Source organism: Bison bison, unplaced genomic scaffold, assembly GCF_000754665.1.
Source record: "Bison bison bison isolate TAMUID 2011002044 unplaced genomic scaffold, Bison_UMD1.0 scf7180017864322, whole genome shotgun sequence".
In the NCBI taxonomy this organism is placed as follows: Eukaryota; Metazoa; Chordata; class Mammalia; order Artiodactyla; family Bovidae; genus Bison; species Bison bison.
In genome coordinates this window covers 5,566,076-5,586,955 of record NW_011494894.1, presented here as the reverse complement: position 1 = coordinate 5,586,955, position 20,880 = coordinate 5,566,076, and the positions used below count along the sequence as shown (strand labels likewise).

Here is a 20,880-nt window from a genome sequence, read left to right as displayed (position 1 = left end):
CTGTGGAACAGTCATAAGGGTGGCTCAAGTGTCCTTGGAGGGTGTTCGTGTTTGGAATTCCCCTGTCTGGTCTAACACTTCTCCAGTGGTTGCCTTTTCCTGATGGGGAGGTGTTTAAGTACTCTGTCTTATGTAGTATCTGTTGCACTGAATTAATTTATGTAGATTTTCTCAAAGTTTGGAGCCTGTATTGGGTCCCTGTTGCTACAGCAACAAATTACACAAACAGTGCAAATTTATTTTCTGGTGTTCTCATGTTCAGATCAAAAGACATCTAAGAGGCTAAAAGCTGGATGTCAGCAGTCCTGTTTTTTTCTGGAGGCTTCAGGAGAGAATCTGTTCCTTACCACTTTCACCTCTCGAGTACCCTAGCATTCCCTGGATATATCGCTTTAAACTCTGCTTTCAGGGTCGCCATGGCTTTTCCTCTGTGGGTTTGCTTAGTGCTCAGTCATGTCTGACTCTTCACGACCCCATGGACTGTAGCCCAGCAAGCTCCTCTATGGATGGGATTCTCCAGGCAAGAATACTGGAGTGGGTTGACATTCCCTTCTCCAGGGGATCTTCCTGACCAAGGGATTGAATCCAGGTCTCTTTCATTGCAGGTGGATTCTTTACTGTCTGAGCCACCAGGGAAGCCTTTTCCTCTACTGTAGACAAATTCTTTCTTTCAATTACAAGGGCTCTGCTTACATTTAGGGCCCACCAGTAATCCAGAATAACATCCAGATCTCACATCCTTAGTCACATCATTTTTGCCATATAAGGCTCTAGGGGGTTGGACATGGACATTTTGACGGAGGTGGGGGTGGGTGGGGGAGGGGCTCATTATTCAGCCTACCACAGATCCTGATGGATCTGAACTTGAATCCTGTCTCTAACAATGTTAAGCTTTCTAAAGCTTAGATTGCTCATGTCTAAATGTTGATAATAACGCTTATCTCTTACTAGGTTGATGTTAAGATTTTGATGAGTAAAGTAAGTATGGTAGGTATCAGGGACCCCATAGGCTTCCAGTAATTTTTTTTTCTTGTCTCCTCTTATAGTATCTGAAAAATTAACGATTTCAGTTGAAGGCAAGTGACTCAGCTTTATAAATACTGTTGTACCCATACAAAATACTAAAATTAATTCTGCTGAAGTGATTATCATGCAGACAATATACTGGTTAATATCTAGTGAGGTGTCCAAGTCAGCTTGAAACTGTAATAGAACCCAAGAGAGAATGTGTTATTATGTTGAGAGATGTACATATTGTAATATGAATGAAATTAGAAGCTCTCCAACTTAAATACCACATTGAGGATTTTCCCCTTTTAATATCTACTCTGATTTGTCTCAACAGATCAGCCTACTTTGTGTTCAGGGGACAAGGAGTGAGAGATATATCATTGAAGTGTATCATTCTTCAAATGCTAATATGGTTTTTATTTAGGTATGGGATACATTAAAGCAATGATAATTTGTTTAATGAGTATTAATTGAGCATCTCTGATAAGGTCAGACAGTGGTCAAGATGTTGATAATGTAAAGCTGAAAAGCCATGATTTCTACCTTTAAATGGTTTATAATCTAATGGGAAGACAGAAATAAAGAAATAATTTCCATAGATTAGAATAAGAATTGTAATGGGTACAATGGAAGCACAGGGGAAGAAGCACATGGAGGACAGAGATTCTTGAGCTGACTCTTTGTTTACTTTTATTTGCATTTAGTTTTTGCAGCATTTATTTCTGGGCCGTAAGTTTTTGTTTCCTCAGTTTCTTCTGGGGTATCTTTTTCTTCTGGGAAGATATCTTCTGTGAAGCCTCCTCTTCTGGTTTAGGAAAAATCTGTTCTTTTTCAGGAAGGATCATCTCCATGTGGCAGGGAGAGCTCATGTATGGGTTGATCCGACGATGAGCTCTGTAAGTCCTGCCCTGCATCTTAGGGGATTTGTTCACCTGGATGTGCTCAATGACTAGAGAATCTACATCTAAGCCCTTAAGTTCATCATTACTCTGCATTTTTGAGCACGTGTAGTAAAAATTCAGCTCTCTTGCTGGGCCACTGACCCTGTGTCCAGCCCCACTGTGTGGCCTGTGCAAAGCTACCAACTCCACCGTTGTAATGACGGAATGGCACATGTTGCTTCTTTAAGGTGACATCCTTCAGATACTTGGTGGCTTTTCAGATTGCATATTCTTAATGGCCTGGGCAGTTTCACAAGTGTTCTTAAAGTGAACATGAAGATTTGAACCTCTTGATTTGCATGATTTTGTGGAATTTTCTGGGTCAAGTGAATACTGTACCATTTTTAGAGGTCACCTCAGGCTGCTTACTAGAAAAGCTTGAACCAACTCTTGAGGAAGGGAAAGGCTATTTTCCAGGTGAATATGGGGATAGATTAATCTAGGCAAAGGAAGCTGTATCCGAACGTGTATGAAGGACCATAATATTACATGCTCACAAAACCATCACTAGCTTAATGTGGTAGCAGCAGACAGGTGTAGAAATTTATTTTAATAAACAAACATCTCTGACATTGAATTCAAGGGAGAATTCAGGTTCATTTTGTGTGGGTAACCCTGGATAACATGTATTCATTTATTCAACAAATATTCCTCAGGCAGTTACTATATATTCTGGGCATACAAAGTTTAGAGGAGTATATTCTTCTTGTTATTTAGTCAGTAAGTCCTGAAGGTCTAATATAAGAGCTTGTGATCAACGTGTTCAGACTAGAAATTTGAAGAATTTGCAGTTAAATGCAAGTGGATATTTCTTATGCTGAACCTTTATGAAAGTTGAGAGTCATGAAAACTGGAGTTATAATAGAACTTAAAGCCCATTTGTTTTATTATCTGGGGCAGTAGTGGCGATTGACTCTTCACCAAAGATTTGCATTCCCTTTTCAGAGTGAGGAGTAATTACTGGGCAGTGGCTTCTTGGAAGGGCTGCATTCCCAATTCGTCTTACACTTCAGTGGGGACATGTGACTATCTCTCACTAATGGAATCTGGCACACACAGCTTGTTGGCTGAGGTGGTTAAGAAGTAGATACCTTTTCCATCTTCTGTTTCCTCCCTCATCTCTGGCTGGATTACAGAAAAAAAAAAATAATCCTCTATGTTTCCCAGGATGGTGATAGTGGAGGCACAAGACAGGACTTGGGTTTGTGGTATGGAGGAACTTCCTTATTACATCATTGTAGAGGGAAGAGTCGAGTTTCAGAGGCCAGGTCAAGCTGGTAGACATGTTACCTGGAAAAGGATTTAAGAGAACAATCAAGCTGAGGATAGTGTGGTCATAAACAGAGACGGTTTTGGGAAGGGCCATCTAAAAGCTCAAAGTGAGCCTGTGAAGGTCAAGAAGACCCTTGTGTGATAAACATCACAAGACTGAGAGTTCGCCTGAATTCAGTGATAGGCTTGAGGGACTGTATGTATCTTTCCGTGTATGGGGAGCTTGTTTCCTGAAGGAATCACAGTAAATGAGACAGTAACAATGGAAAATAATTTATCTTTCTCTTTATGTCCTTCTTCAGTTTTATCTTTTCCAACCTAAGCAAACCCTCCTTTCCCTTGTTTTTCTTGTAGAGTTTATAAAATTATTTTTAGTTTCTTCTGGATTCATTTTAAGTGTGTAGAATTAAATATAGTACTTCTTGTGTAGTGAGTTTACTGCAGAGGTCAGTGAGATAGTTATTCTAATATCTGAATGTTATACATTTGATGGTAGTGTTAGGAGGCTGAGCTTTGAAATGAAATAGTTTGGATTTGACTTCCCAGTTAGACTTAAAAATTTGGTGCTTTTGGGTAAAATACTTTCAGCCTCAGTTTTTGCTTTTATAAAACAAAAAAAATAATGCTGTGTCATATGACTATTGCCATGTTAACAGCTCAAAACTTAATGACTAAAGCAATAACCACATGTTATTTCTCAAGAGACTGTGGTAGGGTTGGCCGAACTTGGCTGAACTCTCTTATATATATCTGAACTCAGTGGGTTGACTGATCTAGGATGACTTCAGCTGTGATGACATAAATGGTCTCTTATCTTCCAGCAAGTGAGTCCACACTTACTCATAGGGTGACTAGCAGGGTTCCAAGACAGGCAGCATGGAAGCATATAGGGTCTTGTGCGACATGGAGTCAGAACTGGCGTGATGTTGCTTTGGTTGCATTCTTAGGCCAAAGAAAATCCAGCTGAAATTCAGAAAATGAAGACTCTACCACTTGATGGGGCAGCAGGGGGAGGGGAAAGGAAAGAAGAGGTACAAAGTCACATAGCAATGCATGTGGATGGAGGGGAGCCACTGAAGCCAATGATGCAACCAGTCTCCCACAGATCCCTTCCTCCAAGAGATTTAATTGAGATTTATATGGAAATGACAACCCACTCCAGTATTCTTGCTTGGGAATCCCATAGACAGAGGAGTGTGGCAGGCTACAGTCCATGGGGTTGCAGAAAAGTAGGATACAACTTAGTAATTAAGCAACAAACTCTGTCTCTATAAACTACCTAGCACCCGGTAGACAATCAATCAATTTTAGATTTTTTCCCTTTCATTCCTCTCCTTTACTTCTTTTCTCTTAATGAAGGCTGAAAAATTATTAGTTTTCTTAGCTGCTACATTTTTATTCTTGGACTTGAAATAAATCCTCAACTAATTTTTTTCTGGCATGAATTTGTCTCTCTCACTTTCTATATTTATTTAACATCTTATATTTTCTGGTCCTCAATTTAAGGTTTAAAACTTACCCTTGCTGTTGTTCAGTTGCTAAATCGTGTCTGACTCTTTGCGACACCATGAACTGCAGCATGCCAGGCTTCCCTGTCCTTCACTATCTCCCAGAGTTTGCTCAAACTCATGTCCATTGAGTCAGTGATGCCATCCAACCATCTCATCCTCTGTCACCCCCTTCTCCTCTTGCTCTCAATTTTTCGCAGTATCAGGGTCTTTTCCAGTGAGTTGACTCTTCTCATCAGGTGGCAAAAGTATTGGAGTTTAGCTTCAACATCAGTTCTTCCAATGTGTATTCAGGGTTGATTTCCTTTAGGATTGACTGGTTTGATCTTCTTGCCGTCCAAGGGACTCTCAGGAGTCTTCTTCAGCATCATATTGGAGAAGGAAATGGCAACCGAATCCAGTATTCTTGCCTGAAAAATTCCATGGGCAGAGGAGCCTGGTGGGCTACAGTCCATGGGGTTGCAAAGAGTTGGACATGACTTAGTGACTAAACTGTGACAGCAACAATGGTCCATATACTGTGCAAGGTGTTGTACATAATAGTGTGGTGACCCACTCAGGAGACAGACTTCCTGGGATTGAATCCCAGTTTTGCCACTCAGTAGCTCTTTGACCTTCGGCAAGTCACTTCACCTATTCTTTGTAAAGTGGGAATAATAAGAGGATATTGTATCATATGATTATTGTGAGAAAAAAATGATTGAATATTTCTGAAGCCTTTAGCATGGTGCTCCCACATAGGAAACTCTGTATGAGTAATTGTTAAATAAAAATGAGTGAATAAAGAAATCTATTCTTTCACCTTCAGGTTTTCACAGTTAGCATGTAATCTCAAATGTACAGTTCCAACATTGTTAAACGATTTAGCACTTTCCCCCTGAATACATAGGCTTCCCTCATAGCTCAGTTGGTAAAGAATCTGCCTGCAAAAAAAAAAAAAAAAAGACTCTGCCTGCAATGCAGGAGACCTGGGTTTGATTCCTGGGTTGGGAAGATCCCCTGGAGAAGGAAATGGCAACCCACTCCAGTATTCTTGCCTGGAGAATCCCATGGGTAGAGGAGCCCGGCAGGCTATAGTCCATGGGGTCTAAAAAGTCGGACATGACTTAGCAACTAAACTACCACCAGCACCCTGAATACATAGGAAAATTATAATATAAATAGTTATTAAATAAATGAACGAGTGAATAAAAATCCTTAACTTCAAGATATTGTAGCAGTACACTGTTGAATGGATGTAGCCACCAGATATTGTTGATTGAGTCAAAGCTCTTCTCCCTGAGCCCTATGTACCTTTTGAATTCCTCTCAACACAGTATTGCAACAACTTTTACAAATGATTCCACACAAATACCCAAGGAGCAAACTGTTTTTCCTGCCTAGTCTTCTGGGTTGCTCCTTCTTTTATGGGAGAATGCTATCCATACTGTTTCATAGCTTAAAAAATTTTTCTTTTTACTTAGCAGTCAATTATTAACATATTCCTATGTTATTAAATATTCTTCCACAACATCATTTTTGATGGTTGCATACACCTTTGTTGTATAAAAGTAATATAATTTAATTAGCAATCTCTATTTTGAGACACTTGTTTTTAGTTTTTTAATATTATATGCTGTGCTGTGCTTAGTCACTCAGTTATATCCTACTCTTTGTGACCTCATGGACTGTAGTCCACCAGGCTCCTCTGTCCATAGGGATTCTCCAGGAAAGAATACTGGAATAGGTTGCCATGCCCTCCTCCAGGGTATCTTCCCAACCCAGGGATCGAACCCGGATCTCCTGCATTGTAGGAGGATTCTTTACCTTCTGAGCCAATAGGGAAGCCCTTTTTGATATTATAAATACTGCCATTTGAACATTTTTATGGATAAAATTTTGTGTACAATCATGATTATTTTATTAGAATGGATTACAAAAAGTAGATTTGTTGAGTCAAAAGATGAATCATTTTTAGCTTCTTAATAAATTTGTCACACTCCCTCCCCCCAAATATTATTGTTGTTTATATCTTACTGTCATCTGTTCTAGGCATTAATATTAAATTTTTTTAGCAACTTTGGTAGGTACAATGTTTTCTAGTTCCTATAATTTGCATTTTATTTGACTAATAGTGTGGTTTAACTTTTAAAACATAAATATGGCCCTTTTAATTTTCTCTTTTGGGAATTTTCTACTTATTTCGCTTGTCTGCTTTTCCATTACGGTAATCATTTTTTTCTTACTATTTGTACATGCTTTATATTTTAATGTCAGTAACTCCTAGTCTGTCATTTATATTACCAAATTTTGAATTGTATGTAGCCAAATCTAGCTACCACTTGGAAAAGTTGTCTTTGGTGTTGTTTTCCAGTAATTTTGTATACTTAAGTAGTTAAACCTCCTAAAATTGATTTTTGTGTGTATTATTGAGTTCAGGACCTCACTGGATTGATTTCTATTCCCATCCTTCCACATTCATGCCAGTGAGAGCAGTCATGCTCAGGGCAGGAGCCTGAATTGGAAATAGCATTGTTCGTCTAGTCAAGGCTATGGTTTTTCCAGTAGTCATGTATGGATGTGAGAGTTGGACTCTGAAGAAAGCTGAGCATCAAAGAACTGATGCTTTTGAACTGTGGTGTTGGAGAAGACTCTTGAGAGTCCCTTGGATTGCAAGGAGATCCAACCAGTCCATCCTAAATGAGATCAGTCCTGGGTGTTCATTGGAAGGACTGACGCTAAAGCTGAAACTCCAATACTTTGGCCACCTGATGCAAAGAGTTGACTCATTGGAAAAGACTCTGATGCTGGGGGGGATTGGGGGCAGGAGGAGAAGGGGACGACAGAGGATGAGATGGCTGGATGGCATCACTGACTTGATGGACGTGAGTTTGAGTGAACTCCAGGAGTTGGTGATGGACAGGGAGGCCTGGCGTGCTGCAATTCATGGGGTCGCAAAGAGTTGGACACGACTGAGCGACTGAACTGAACTGAACTGAACTAGTGCAGCATCTACAGCATATATATCAGTGAAGCCAGAGGAACGTTCTGATAGACTTTGGTTTGCTTTGGTCTCATCTTATTTTCTTCTGCATTCTCATCATCATTGTTTTTTGCAGCTGAAATAACCACTTCCTTCCGTTTTCTCTGAAGTTCACTTTAGTAAGCTCAGTGCTGCTACAAACTGACTAAATCGAGTTTAAAAAATCTAGCTAAGTGCACAAGCATTCCTTCCTATTATAATGGCCTTAATATTTTTTATTATTTTAGCTCAACAATATTTTTTTTTGCTTGTTAATACTAGTTTATGGGAAATAGTCAATTACCCAGAATACAGGATCAAAACTAAAATTTGTTTTCAAAATGTGAACTTTTGACACTTGGAGGATTTCATTCCAAACTCTCAATTATATAATTACAAAGAAATCCATGTTTCAGGAAAACATACTGAATCTTAACATAAAATTCATGTCACTTATCACAAAGTTAGGTAGTCAAGAAAGGACAAACAACCAGTGTTCAAGCTATTTGGTCAATTAGTTCCCTATGAGTACAAAATATCTAGGAATCACTGAAGGGGACACGAAACAGTAGCAGTATTTACAAATTGAAACTACATGAGACATTGAGAAGAAGCTTTTGTTAGTAAACAATGCAATAGATACTTTTACAAACAGCCCCTCAAAAATGATGCATCTGTGAACAGTATGATAAAGGTCATAGTGTTGAAGACTTAAATTCAAGGTTGGTAGAGTTGAAGACCAAATTCAAGGTCGAGTACTGATAGACTTTAAAGCAAGGCTGTTGTGATGAAAACTCTAAATTCAAGGACAGATTGTCTAAGAAAGGACAAATAACCGGGTATTTCTGCTTCATTTTAAATCTTTATTCAAAACAATTTCCTCCCACTTATATGTTTTTATAAGCATAAAATTTTTAAACAAAGAAATGTCTGTTTCTTAGTAGAGAACTATTTTCCCATTGACTTCAAGAAGAGAAAAAAAAAAATTCCCATTTCCTCCTCTACTTCAAAAACACAAATCCAATTCCTAAAGTAGTGTTGCTTAGAACCCAGGCCTGGCTCAATATTTCATGCTAGTTTTATTGCTATAAGCTGAGAACAATTTATTTACATTATTGAGAATTCACCCCGGGTCTTCCATCAGCAGTGGAAGTGTTAGCGTTAATTGCTCAGTCATGTCCAACTCTTTGCAACCCCATGGACTGTAGCCCACCAGGCTTCTCTGTCCATGGAATTCTCCAGGCAAGAATACTGAAGTGGGTAGCCCTTCCCTTCTCCAGAGGATATTCCCAATCCAGGGATCAAACCCAGGTCACCTGCATTGCAGGCGGATTTTTTACCATCTGAACCACCAGTGAAGTCAATTTGCTTAAAAAAAAAAAAAAAAGAGTGAGAACAATGATGTCTTCAAATGATAACATCAAAGACTTTTGTCTGTCTCTCCTTCTGGTCATCTTCATAAAATTCATCCTTATCTGCTGATTCTTATCATCATCTTCCTTCTCCCCCTCTTCTTCCTCTTCCATCTCTTCATATTCATCAGAACCCATTTCCAACTGAGCTATACATACCCTAAATGTCAGACATGCCATATGTAATCGGGGAATGACAACATTAAAGATCTTGTTCTTTCAATTAAAGAAAATGGAAGGTATAATATCCCTTCATATAGCCTGATGTTGTAGAGAATGTGGTACAGCTTGTGTATTCATATACCTGGCCTGGACTGATGATTGGAAATCAACAACTACTCCAGGTCCCTGAACTTCTTCCACATCACCTTCAGCATTTGTTGTTTTCCAGTAGCAATGACCTAACTGACAGGCCTTCTCAGGAAGTGAGTTTTTTGACATTTCAATCCTGATTTGGTACATGAAGAAATAATGGGGTGGATGTAAAGAACTAAATTCTGGCAGAGACAATGTGGAAACTGAAACTGTAATATCCCAGTTATTGCTACACACTCTGGGCCATGAACATACCTGAAAATTTGGTCTCTGATGATAGGGAAGCCCTCTCCGCAGTACAACATTGTTGACATAAGAAGTAAACCAGTCAGTAAAAGTCGCACTTAAACATGTCAATAGCAACTGGATTCTGAGCCATTTGGTCTGGATATTAGCAGAAGATTTCATTTTTGTTTTGGCCCTCTGCAGTTTCCATTGCTATATGTACTGACTGAAACCAGTATATATGCAAAAAGTTAAAGGGAGACAGTATTTCAGTCCCTATCTCTGGTAAAAGCCTCCAGAAGCTGTATCAAAGTCTAAAAATCCTCAGAATTATAGTGATTAGACAGCACCATGCTTCCCAACAAACCAAGAACAACTGACTTCTGCCCATTGTGGATGATGAGAATCAGGAAGCTTGCAGCTTATCTGAGCTTCCACAGCATCTATTGCTTGCTTGCTAAGTTGCTTAATCGTGTTTGACTCTTTGCAACCCATGGACTATGGCCTGCCAGGCTCCTCTGTCCATGGAGCTTCTCCAGGCAAGAATATTGGAGTAGGTTGCCGTGCCCTCCAGGGGATCTTCCAAACCCAGGGATTGAACCAGAGCATCTATATCTTCCTTTTTGATTACCTGCTCTCTTTTAGAGTGTAAACCATCTGAGGACATCTGGGTTCAAATATTTCTTGAGACCATCCCAGGCCTTTTTAATAGCATCATTATGGTCATTATACCTTCCTACATCAAAGCAAGTATCAATAAAGAGGAATTGCCAACACTGACTCTTCTATGTTTTGTCCTCCTCAGATATCAGCCACTATTTTTTGCAGTGTCTTTTCCACAGCAGATCATGACTTGATAGCTAACTAAGACTTTGACTGATGTTGGAACAGTTGATTAGGTCCCTGTAGTCCAAGAAGGATAAAATGAAGAACACGGGATCATCGGCAGGCAGTGATACCAGGATCAGGGACACCAGCTCAGTCTCCATGCCTGCCATCTTGCCTGGCCTCCACCCAGCCCTGGCCCATTCCCACTGCCCCCACTGCCTCAACAGCATTTGTAAGCTGTGCATTCTATCCATGAAATGGATATAAGATGGAGGTTCTTATCATTAGCTCCAAAGTCCTAGAAATCTTTTTGTCTCTGAAGAGGCAGCACATAGGTGAATACTCTTGTGAGTACCCATGTGAATCAGTAAGCAGTTGTGATATGATAGAATCTGCCACTGATTCCTGATTTAAATTTATGTAAGGGAAAGGAACTAACATTTACTGGGAACCAGATACATACATGTATTTACATAATTAAGTCCAGACTAGTTTTCCTGAGGTTACTTATCAGCACTCTGATTTTCAGAAGAAGAAATTGAAGCTAGGGGATTAATCAATTTGTCTAAAGTCACATAGCTGGAATAAGGTGGAACTGACATCTTAAAACATTTAGGCCACTCAGGATCATGACTGCCTTTATCATATTAACAGTCCACTAATTAACTGAACTCGTGGCTTAAGAATATACCTTAAATGCCAAGATCAAGTAGCAAATCAATGTGGTACTCTGGACAAGCCTGTGTAATCTGTATCTGTAGCCTGTGTAATCTGTATCTGTAGCCTGTGTAATCTGTATCTATTAGTCTGTGTAATCTGTATCTATTAGTCTGTGTAATCTAGACCCAAAGTGGGAGCATAGTTTCTGTGGTACCTTGCTCTGTGCCTAGTTCAGTGATGGTCAGTTAGGCTCAGGAATCTGACTGCTCCAGTACTTCTTTCTTATGTAGTCTCAGAATTTCTGATAAAAAAGAAATTAATACTTACTAGCCACAGATCTGATGGACATGAATTTGAGCAAACTCTGGGAGATAGTGAAGGACAGGGAAGCCTGGAGTGCTGCAGTCTGTGGAGTCACAAAGAGATGGACACGACTTAGAGCATGAACACACACATGGCCACAGATTTGTAGTCCTAGGCCCACTGACTTCAGTAGATCATCTAAATAATCTCACTTTTAATTTTTAACACTTTTAATTTTTCCTAGCCTCACAGGAAAAAAGTTTACCTTACCAAAATTCACTGCAAGACATATTTCTTGAACAAGACGGTAATGAGGCAATGTCTGGTTCCTGTTAAAAATCATAAATAAATGAATCATAACCAAACAAAAGTATAGACTTCATCATAAACATAATTACTGCCCAAGGCATTGTCAGTAGAACATGCTTTGAGAAACATGAAAGGAGACCTTTCTTTACACCTTATTTTAGTTTAGTTGTCACTTGAATCCTTCCTGACAGTTTAGAATCTGACCTTTTTAAAGTGGCTAGAGAAGGAGAGATACATTACTCACAGTTTGAAAGAGCTGCCAAATGTATCCAAAGTTCACACCAGGAAGGGACCAATGTGCTGTTTGTTTTGTTCATAGTCACATAGTTTTGTTTCCATAGAAGTTTGAATTTCATGCTCAGGATTAAAAGTAGTAAAGTGCCAGTAACAGTCACTGTTTCTGGGAAAGCTATGTAAAATTTCAAATCTAAACCTTGTTTCCCTTGACCTGTTTTCCCTTCCTGTGGAAACTAGCTTTTGTTTTGAAATCTGACATAGTAATAGATTGTTGTGAAGGAAAACAGGAGAAAACAAATCTTGTTTTAAAATATTGCTGATATGCATGAGTATAACATGTTTATTATTTTTAAGCCAAGCTTTTTGTTTTACTTGTTTAGAAAAACAAACTCTATGCCACAGTGCGTAAGAGTGTTATGGAGCCATGAATGGGTGGTCAGTTATTTTGGTGGGGAAGGGAGAGTGGTGGGTGGAGGATAAGAATTTCATGCAAAAGACCTACATAAAGTAGCATAAAGTGAAACTTATCAGTAAGAGTCTGAGAGGCAGCTTGACATACTAGAAAAAAATCCTGGATGCAGAGTGAGGAGATCTGTGTAAATTCGAAGTGGCTGTGTTGGGTTTAACTTTGAAATATTCTGTGAGAGGAAGTAGACTTGGGAAAGGAAGGAAGAGGTACTTCCGGAGCTTCAGAGTGGAACCATGAACGCTAAACAGAAAGGATAGCTCTGGACAAGCCTGTGTAATGTCCTGACCGAGGAAAGACTATTACTCAGGGAGAAGTGGGTGTGTGGATGAACCTGGGAACTCTGTCTGGTTTTGGTGGGGAGTATGCTTGATTAAGTGCAACCTAATTTCTGCCTGGAATCATCCTTGCTTGTCTCTTTAAAGACTATGAGGCCAGTCAGGGATCTATACTCTGCTGGTAAACGTGACTAGAATAAGAGACTCAGGTGAAATCACCTGGGAAATAAATATAGGTAAAGAAAAGGGGAAAAAAATCCAAGATCATTCCAAAGTTCAGAGATTGAGTAGAAACAAAGGGGTTTAAGAGTGGAATAAAAAAATCCAGTGGGGTAAGAAGAAAATTAGGGAAGTAGGTGACACTAAGGACAAGAGAGGAGAGTGTTTCAGGAAGTAGGTGTTGATCAATAAAGCTAAGTGTTGCTAAAAGTCCCAGTAGGATGGAGGCACAGATGTGTCCATTGGATGCGGCAACATCAGCTTATTGATGACCTCGATGAGAAAGTGGAAAAGTTAGAAGCTTGATTGAAGTGGTCGAGATGAGATTAGGAGGTAAGAAAGTGGAGACCGGAGATTACTCAATAGTCATTCTTTTGAAGTTTTTGCTGTAAAGGGAAGGGAAAAAAATGTGATGAATATTAAAGGGTATTTTGGATTGGGAGGGTGAGTTTTAAGAATAGATGAACTGGACATGGAACAACAGACTTGTTCCAAATAGGAAAAGGAGTACGTCAAGGCTGTATACTGTCACCCTGCTTATTTAACTTCTTTGCAGAGTACATCATGAGAAACGCTGGGCTGGAAGAAGCACAAGCTGGAATCAAGATTGCCGGGAGAAATATCAATAACCTCAGATATGCAGGTGACACCACCCTTATGGCAGAAAGTGAAGAGGAACTCAAAAACCTCTTGATGAAAGTGAAAGAGGAGAGTGAAAAAGTTGGCTTAAAGCTCAACATTCAGAAAACGAGGATCATGGCATCTGGTCCCATCACTTCATGGGAAATAGATGGGGAAACAGTGGAAACAGTGTCAGACTTTATGTTTTGGGGCTCCAAAATCACTGCAGATAGTGATTGCAGCCATGAAGTTAAAAGACCTTACTCCTTGGAAGGAAAGTTATGACCAACCTCGATAGCATATTCAAAAGCAGAGACATTGCTTTGCCAACAAAGGTCCGTCTAGTCAAGGCTATAGTTTTTCCAGTGGTCATGTATGGATGTGAGAGTTGGACTGTGAAGAAAGCTGAGCGCCAAAGAATTGATGCTTTTGAACTGTGGTGTTGGAGAAGACTCTTGAGAATCCCTTGGACTGCAGGGAGATCCAACCAGTCCATTCTAAATGAGATCAGTCCTGGGTGTTCTTTGGAAAGACTGATGCTGAAGCTGAAGCTCCAATACTTTGGCCATGTCATGGGAAGAGTTGACTCATTGGAAAAGACCCTGATGCTGGGAGGGATTGGGGGCAGGAGGAGAAGGGGACGACAGAGGATGAGATGGCTGGATGGCATCACCGACTCAATGGACGTGAGTCTGAGTGAACTCCGGGAGTTGGTGATGGACAGGGAGGCTTGGCGTGCTGCAATTCATGGGGTCGCAAAGAGTAGGACACTACTGAGCGATTAAACTGACTGACGGACTGAAACTAGATCAAATGAGACTGATTCAGAAGAATGGGAGAAATGGGTGATGTAGCAGAAAGAAGGCATAACTGCAAGATAATGATACGACAAGGTTCAGAACATCCCAGTGGAGCAGGCAGTCTTGTTTAGAACAGACACATCGACCTTAGTAAGGCAGGAAAGAATGTGGAAAGACTCGATACAGAAGGAAACAGACTAACAGAAAGACAAAGGAACTCCATTTAAGTTGCTTCTAATTTCTCAGGAAAATTATGAGATAGGGTGAAGGGTTAAGGTGATGTTTGAAGAGAGAGAAAGAAGTACAAAATAGTTGCCTATGTGAGTTGGAAAGCAATGTACTGGGGAAATGTAAATAGAGTTAGGGTTAGGAAGTGTCAGGTATCCATATGTGACTGAGTCATGAATTTATTGTGGGACTAATTAGGGATATCACATGGTTTTCTTTCTTTTCTTAATATTTATTTATTGGAATTGGGTCTTTGTTGTGGCATGTGGAATCTTTCGTTGCAGTGCACAAACTCTACTTGTGGCCCTTGGGCTCAGTAGTTGTGATGTGTGGGCTCCAGAGCGCATGGGCTGAGTTGCTCCGAGGCAGGTGTGATCTTCGTTCCCCGACCAGGGATCCAACCCGTGTCTCCTGCATTGCAAGGCAGATTCTTAACCATTGAACCACCAGGGAAGTCCCGAAATGGCTTTCTTTATCAAACTTTAGTTACTAGAATATGGCCGGAGGTGGGTTTAAGGAGATTTGGTGATGTTCCAGGCAAGTAGGAAGGAGGAAGAGAAGGGGAGAATACAAAAAGGAATTTGTATGTGAGTGATTTTTCTGGGCATGGAGGATAGTGAGGACATCATGAGTGATGAACTGAGAATAAAGTCATTGGTAAATGGGGGAGTGATCAGAACACTGATATATGTGCTCTCTCTGGAGGTGGAAGTGAGTGAATTGTAGTCCAATGGTATGGGCTTCAAAGGAGCTGGATGTTTTGAAGAAGGAGAGGCCAATGGAAGCTTTGAAAGTGGCACTGAGAGCTAAGAGGACATCAGCCAGGATCTGAAATTCACAGGCTGTAAAGGAAAAAGTAAATGTTGCTTGTGTCCTTAGGAAGAATAACATTTCAGTTAGAGAAAGAAGGTGAAGGAACCATTCAGAGAAAGGGAAGACAGACTGCAGGTTCCATATCATCCTGTGAAGAGGAGGGTACAGAAGGATGGAAGGGGTGGATGTAGGACTCTGGGATCTGGACTGGAGGGCAATGGGTGGATGAATGATAGGGTGTGAGAGTTCTGAGAGTGGTTGAGCAGAATGGGATATAGAGTGTGAGAGGTTAGGCTTGACAGCCTCTTAAAGGAAGGGCCAGCAGTTCAAATTTCAGTCTTATAACTAGAAGGAACAAGAAACTGCAGTCAAAAGATTCTGTACAGGCTTCCTTGGGATTCTGGACTCTCTTGGTGTTCTTATTACTGCTAACTAGCTGCATACCTTAGTTCTGCATGGGCAAGTTCTTGTCTGGCTCTCTTTTCATGTATAAAGTGAGTCACTTCCCAGGCTCATGTGATGTTTTCATTTTCTGAAATGACCCCTACTTCCTTGCCAGGCTGTTGAAATCCTTCCCATTCTTTAAGAATCCTCTCAGAAGCCATCTATACTGTTAGATTTTTCTCAGTGTAATTACCCATTTCAACCAGATGTGACCTTTCTGTTCTCAGAATCACTTTAACACTGTCTGAACCATCCCAATGGCAGATATCAATCTTTCGAATAATACAGTTATTTATGTTTATGTCATCCTTGTCAACGGAGAAGGCAATGGCACCCCACTCTGGTACTCTTGCCTGGAGAATCCCATGGATGGAGGAGCCTGGTGGGCTGCAGTCCATGGGGTTGCTAAGAGTCGGACACGACTGAGCAACTTCACATTCACTTTTCACTTTCATGCATTGGAGAAGGAAATGGCAACCCACTCCAGTATTCTTGCCTGGAGAATCCCAGGGATGGGGGAGCCTGGTGGGCTGCCGTCTATGGGATCGCACGGAGTCGGACACGACTGAAGCGACTTAGCAGCAGCAGCATCCTTGTCAAAAATTCCATGAGAATAGGAGATGGGATGCATTCTTTTTGCCCAAATGGGTGCTCAGTAACTAACTTTTGAATGAACTAGTAAAGCATACTTCTGGAGGATGAAACAGTATTGAAGTAACAGAGATTATTAGATAAATAAAAAGTGAGAAATACCTTGAATGGGCTTCCCTGGTAGTTCAGATGGTCAGGAATCTGCCTTCAGTGCAGGAGATCTGGGTTCTATCCCTGGATCAGAGAGATCCCTGGGTCAGGAGGAACCCCAGGAGAAGGGAATGGAGACCCACTCCAGTATTCTTGCTTGGAGAATTCCACGGATAGAGGAGGCTGGTGGGCTTCAGTACATAGCATCGCAAAGAGTTGGATGTGACTGAGTGACTCACACACACACACGAGACTTCAGATTTCTTGGGACATTTAGAAAAGTAGACAGTGCGACTTTATTAGATCTAAGAGTAGTCTGGATGCCTCTTACTTCAAACTTGAAGCAGTTACAGATACAGTAAAGCTATCCTTAGAAGATTAAGGAACCTGCTCATGTTAAATGGAAAATAACAGAGGAAGAACGGAAGAGGTGAAAAGTAATAGATTTAAAAACTATTGAAAATACAAGGCAAGTTAGCTGAAGAAATAATGTGATTCCTAGACTTTAAAAAATGCAAATGTAAAATTTGTACTAATATGAATTAGTGAGGAATTTCTCTGGACTAATGTTTGCCTAAAAAATATCTTTTTTGGGAAACATATTAGGTATTAAGGAAGTGTATTAGTTGTTAAGGAAGCCTGGCGTGCTGCATTCCATGGGGTTGCAAAGAGTCAGGCCTGACTTAGTGACTGAACAACAACAAATTAGTTATTGGTCTATGAAACTGCATGACATGATTTGAAATGTGATGTTGCTTGGTCTGTTAAGTAGAGTGACTTTTAAAAATATCTATTAACAGTCTACATTTAAAAAATGGAAATATATATAATTGACAGTTAAAATAGTATGTTTATGGCATATGATTTGATGATATAATATACATGTACATTGTTAGATAATCATTATAATCAAGCTAATAACATGTCCACTGATACAGGCTACCCTTGAGCCAGGGCCAAATCTATCTTTTTCGGAGGAGGGTTCAGTCTGGGCTTCCCTGGTGGCTCAGACAGTGAAGAATCTACCTGCAATGCAGGTTTGTTCCCTGGGTCGGGAAGATCCCCTGGAGAAGGGAATGGCAATCCACTCCAGTGTTCTTGCCTGGAGAATCCTGTGGACAGAGAAGCCTGGCTGGCTACAGTCCATAGGGTTGCAAAGAACTGCACATGACTGAGCGACTAACACTTCAATAGGCTTAATACTGACAAAAGTAGGGTTAGACTATGGAATTTTTTATACAATTTTTAAAGGTTACACTCCATTTACAGTTGTTATAAAATAGTGTAAATAGAGTATTTTAGTAGCTGCATTTTTTAAAAACCCAGTATTGAGTCACATTATCTGACTAAAAAATAATGTACTTATTGGGGCCATTGAGACATCATATTGGAAATTGGAGGTGTTGGGAAATTCCAAAAGTTTGTTACGTAACAATTCTACTACCTTCACTACCACCACCACAAACAATAAAAATAGTAACAAAATCTTTCTGAGCCTTACTGTGTGTCAGTCCCTATTCCATAGTTTTACATGTTGTACCAGTTAGGGTTCAACCAGAGACACAGAACCTGTAGAAGATATCTATTAAGAGATTTATCTTGGGGAATTGCCATATGCAATTGTGAGGGTCCGTAGGCTGGGTTGTTAGGAAGGACAAGCTGCAACTTGGACATAAGCTGAAGCTGCATTCCACAGAGTTTCTTCGTCTCTGAAATGACTCAGCTCTGCTCTTAAGGCCTTTCAACTGATTAAATCAGGCTCACTCAAATTTTCGAGGATAATCTCCTTTTCTTAAAATCACTTGGTTATGGACTTTCTTCAGGGCTTCCCTGGTGGCTCAGCAGTAAAGAATCTGCCTGCAATGCAGGAATTGCAGGAGATGCAGTTTGGATCCCTGGGATGGGAAGATCCCCTGGAGGAGGGGACAGCAACCCACTCCAGTATTCTTGCCTGCTGCTGCTGCTGCTAAGTCACTTCAGTTGTGTCTGAACTCTGTGCGACCCCATAGACGGCCTCCTACCAGGCTCCTCTGTCCCTGGGATTCTCCAGGCAAGAACACTGGAGTGGGTTGCCATTTCCTTCTCCAATGCATGAATGTGAAACGTGAACGTGAAGTTGCTCAGTCGTGTCCGACTCTTAGCAACCTTATGGACTGCAGCCTACCAGGCTCCTCCATCCATGGGATTTTCCAGGCAAGAGTACTGGAGTGGGGTGCCATCGCCTTCTTCGGTATTCTTGCCTAGAGAATCTCATAGACAGAGGAGTTTGGCGGGCTATGGTCCATAGTGTTGCAAAAAAAGTTGGACATGACCAAATCGACTGAGTATGCATGCACATATGGACTTTAATCATATGTACAAAATGACCTTTAGAGCACCATGTAGATTGTTTGCTTGAATAACTGGACACTGTAGCCCAGCTAAACTGATAGATAAAACCTATATTGTCTGATTTAACCCTCAAAAGAATCCCTCTGAAGCAATTCATATGAATGATAAATCTTGGAGCAAGAGTTGGAACCCAGGAATTGATGTAGGACCCAGGGATTGTGCACCATGCTGGAGTGCATTGTAGGAGAGAAACTAAAGCCATGCCTGGTTTCTCCTCTGAAGCATCTCCTGTGACAGGCCCCTTGTATTTCCTAGAGGGCCATCAATCCCTTATAACTAGGATTGCTGGATGCACTCAGGCTGTCACATGGAGGGTATGATCCCACACCCAAGTGACAGTGATAAAAAGAAATTAAATTCATTAGCTTCCTAGAAAATTGCTTAGTCCCATTTAGTTTCATTCAAAGAGTAAAAGGGAAACAAAGCTGTTTGTCTTTGTCATTCTGTTTACCCCTCAATACATTTTATTAAGACCAGGAATGTAAAAATTGGTATTGAGAAAAGTGTTAAACTGAAGTCAAAACTTAGGTGATGACTATAGAGGGTTTATTTTAATCTAAATATTTCTTAGCAATGATAAGAAAGAGCATGGGACTTCCCTGGTGGTCCAGTGGTTAAGACTGTGTCCTTCCAAGGTGAGGGATGTGGATTTGATCCTTGGTTGGGGAACTAGGATCTCACGTGCCTCACATCAAGTGTTACTATCAAGTACTTCTGTACACTCTTAGTTTGAATAAAACAAAAAGAAAGAGCAGATCATCTGGTAGAAAGAATAGAGCGAGATGGAAATGCAACTGAATTGTGAACAGAAAGGGCTACTGTAACTGCGCTGCAGATGGGGATCGATGAATGTGTTGTCATGACTGTCTCTGTTTGAACCTCTGGTTCCACGTGAGTCCTGGGGCTCCTGGTGGGGAGGCTAAGATTGCTGATGTTGTGGCAGACATGACGAAACCCGTAGGCAGATTTTGGGAAGTACTATTGGTTTCTAGCCGAGGATCCTGCTGAACCTGGGATCTCTTGTCCCTGGGCTTTCCTGGGACCACACTCCTATCTTTCAGATCCTCTGGTGATTGGATTTTACCTCTCAGTGCATCCTCCTTCAGGCTCTCGGTCAGAAACTCTGACAAACAAGAGCAACAAAAACACAAACACTTTGTTCCTGTGTCTGTGACAAACTCTGCATGCCTTACTTAAAAAAAAAACTTTTTATTTTATATTGGGGTATATCCGATTAACAGTGTTGTGATAATTTCAAGTGAACAGCAAAGGGACTCAGCCATACGTATACAGGTATTTATTCTCCCCCAAGCACCCTCCCATCCAGTGCATGCCTTATTTCAACTGCAAGCTTTCTTGAACACTAGCGTACATGCTAAGTAGCTTCATTCATGGCCCACTCTTTGCGACACTATGGACTGCAGATCCCCAGGCTCCTCTGTCTATGGGATTCTCCAGGCAAGAATATTGGAGTGGGTTGCCATGCCCTCCTCCAGGGAATCTTTCTGACCCAGGTAGCCAATCGGCATCTCTTATGTCTCCTGCATTGGCAGGCAGGTTCTTTACCACTTGGGAAGCTTTTTGAACAGTGCTCTCCCCCAAACGTAAGAATTGCATGAGTAGACTGAATGGGGACCCCCAAAGAAAGAAGATCCTAATCTCTGGAACCTGCAAATGTTACCATAGATGGAAAAAGGGTCTTTGAAGATGTGATGAAATAGAAGATCTTGAAATGAGAGTTTCTGGATTATCTAAGTGGGCCCTAAATCTGATAAGTGTCCTTATAAGAGAGAGAGGGAGATGTGAGCCAGACACGGAGAGGGCAGGGTGAATACAGACAGATAGGAGGGATGCAAC

General features: G+C 40.7%; 2 pseudogenes; both read right to left on the bottom strand.

The window, feature by feature from the left end:
- Positions 1-1,712: 1,712 nt before the first annotated feature.
- LOC104998065 lies at positions 1,713-2,783 on the bottom strand (annotated as a pseudogene).
- A 6,357-nt stretch (positions 2,784-9,140) lies between these two features.
- Positions 9,141-10,683, bottom strand: LOC104998104 (annotated as a pseudogene).
- Between the last annotated feature and the right edge of the window lie 10,197 nt (positions 10,684-20,880).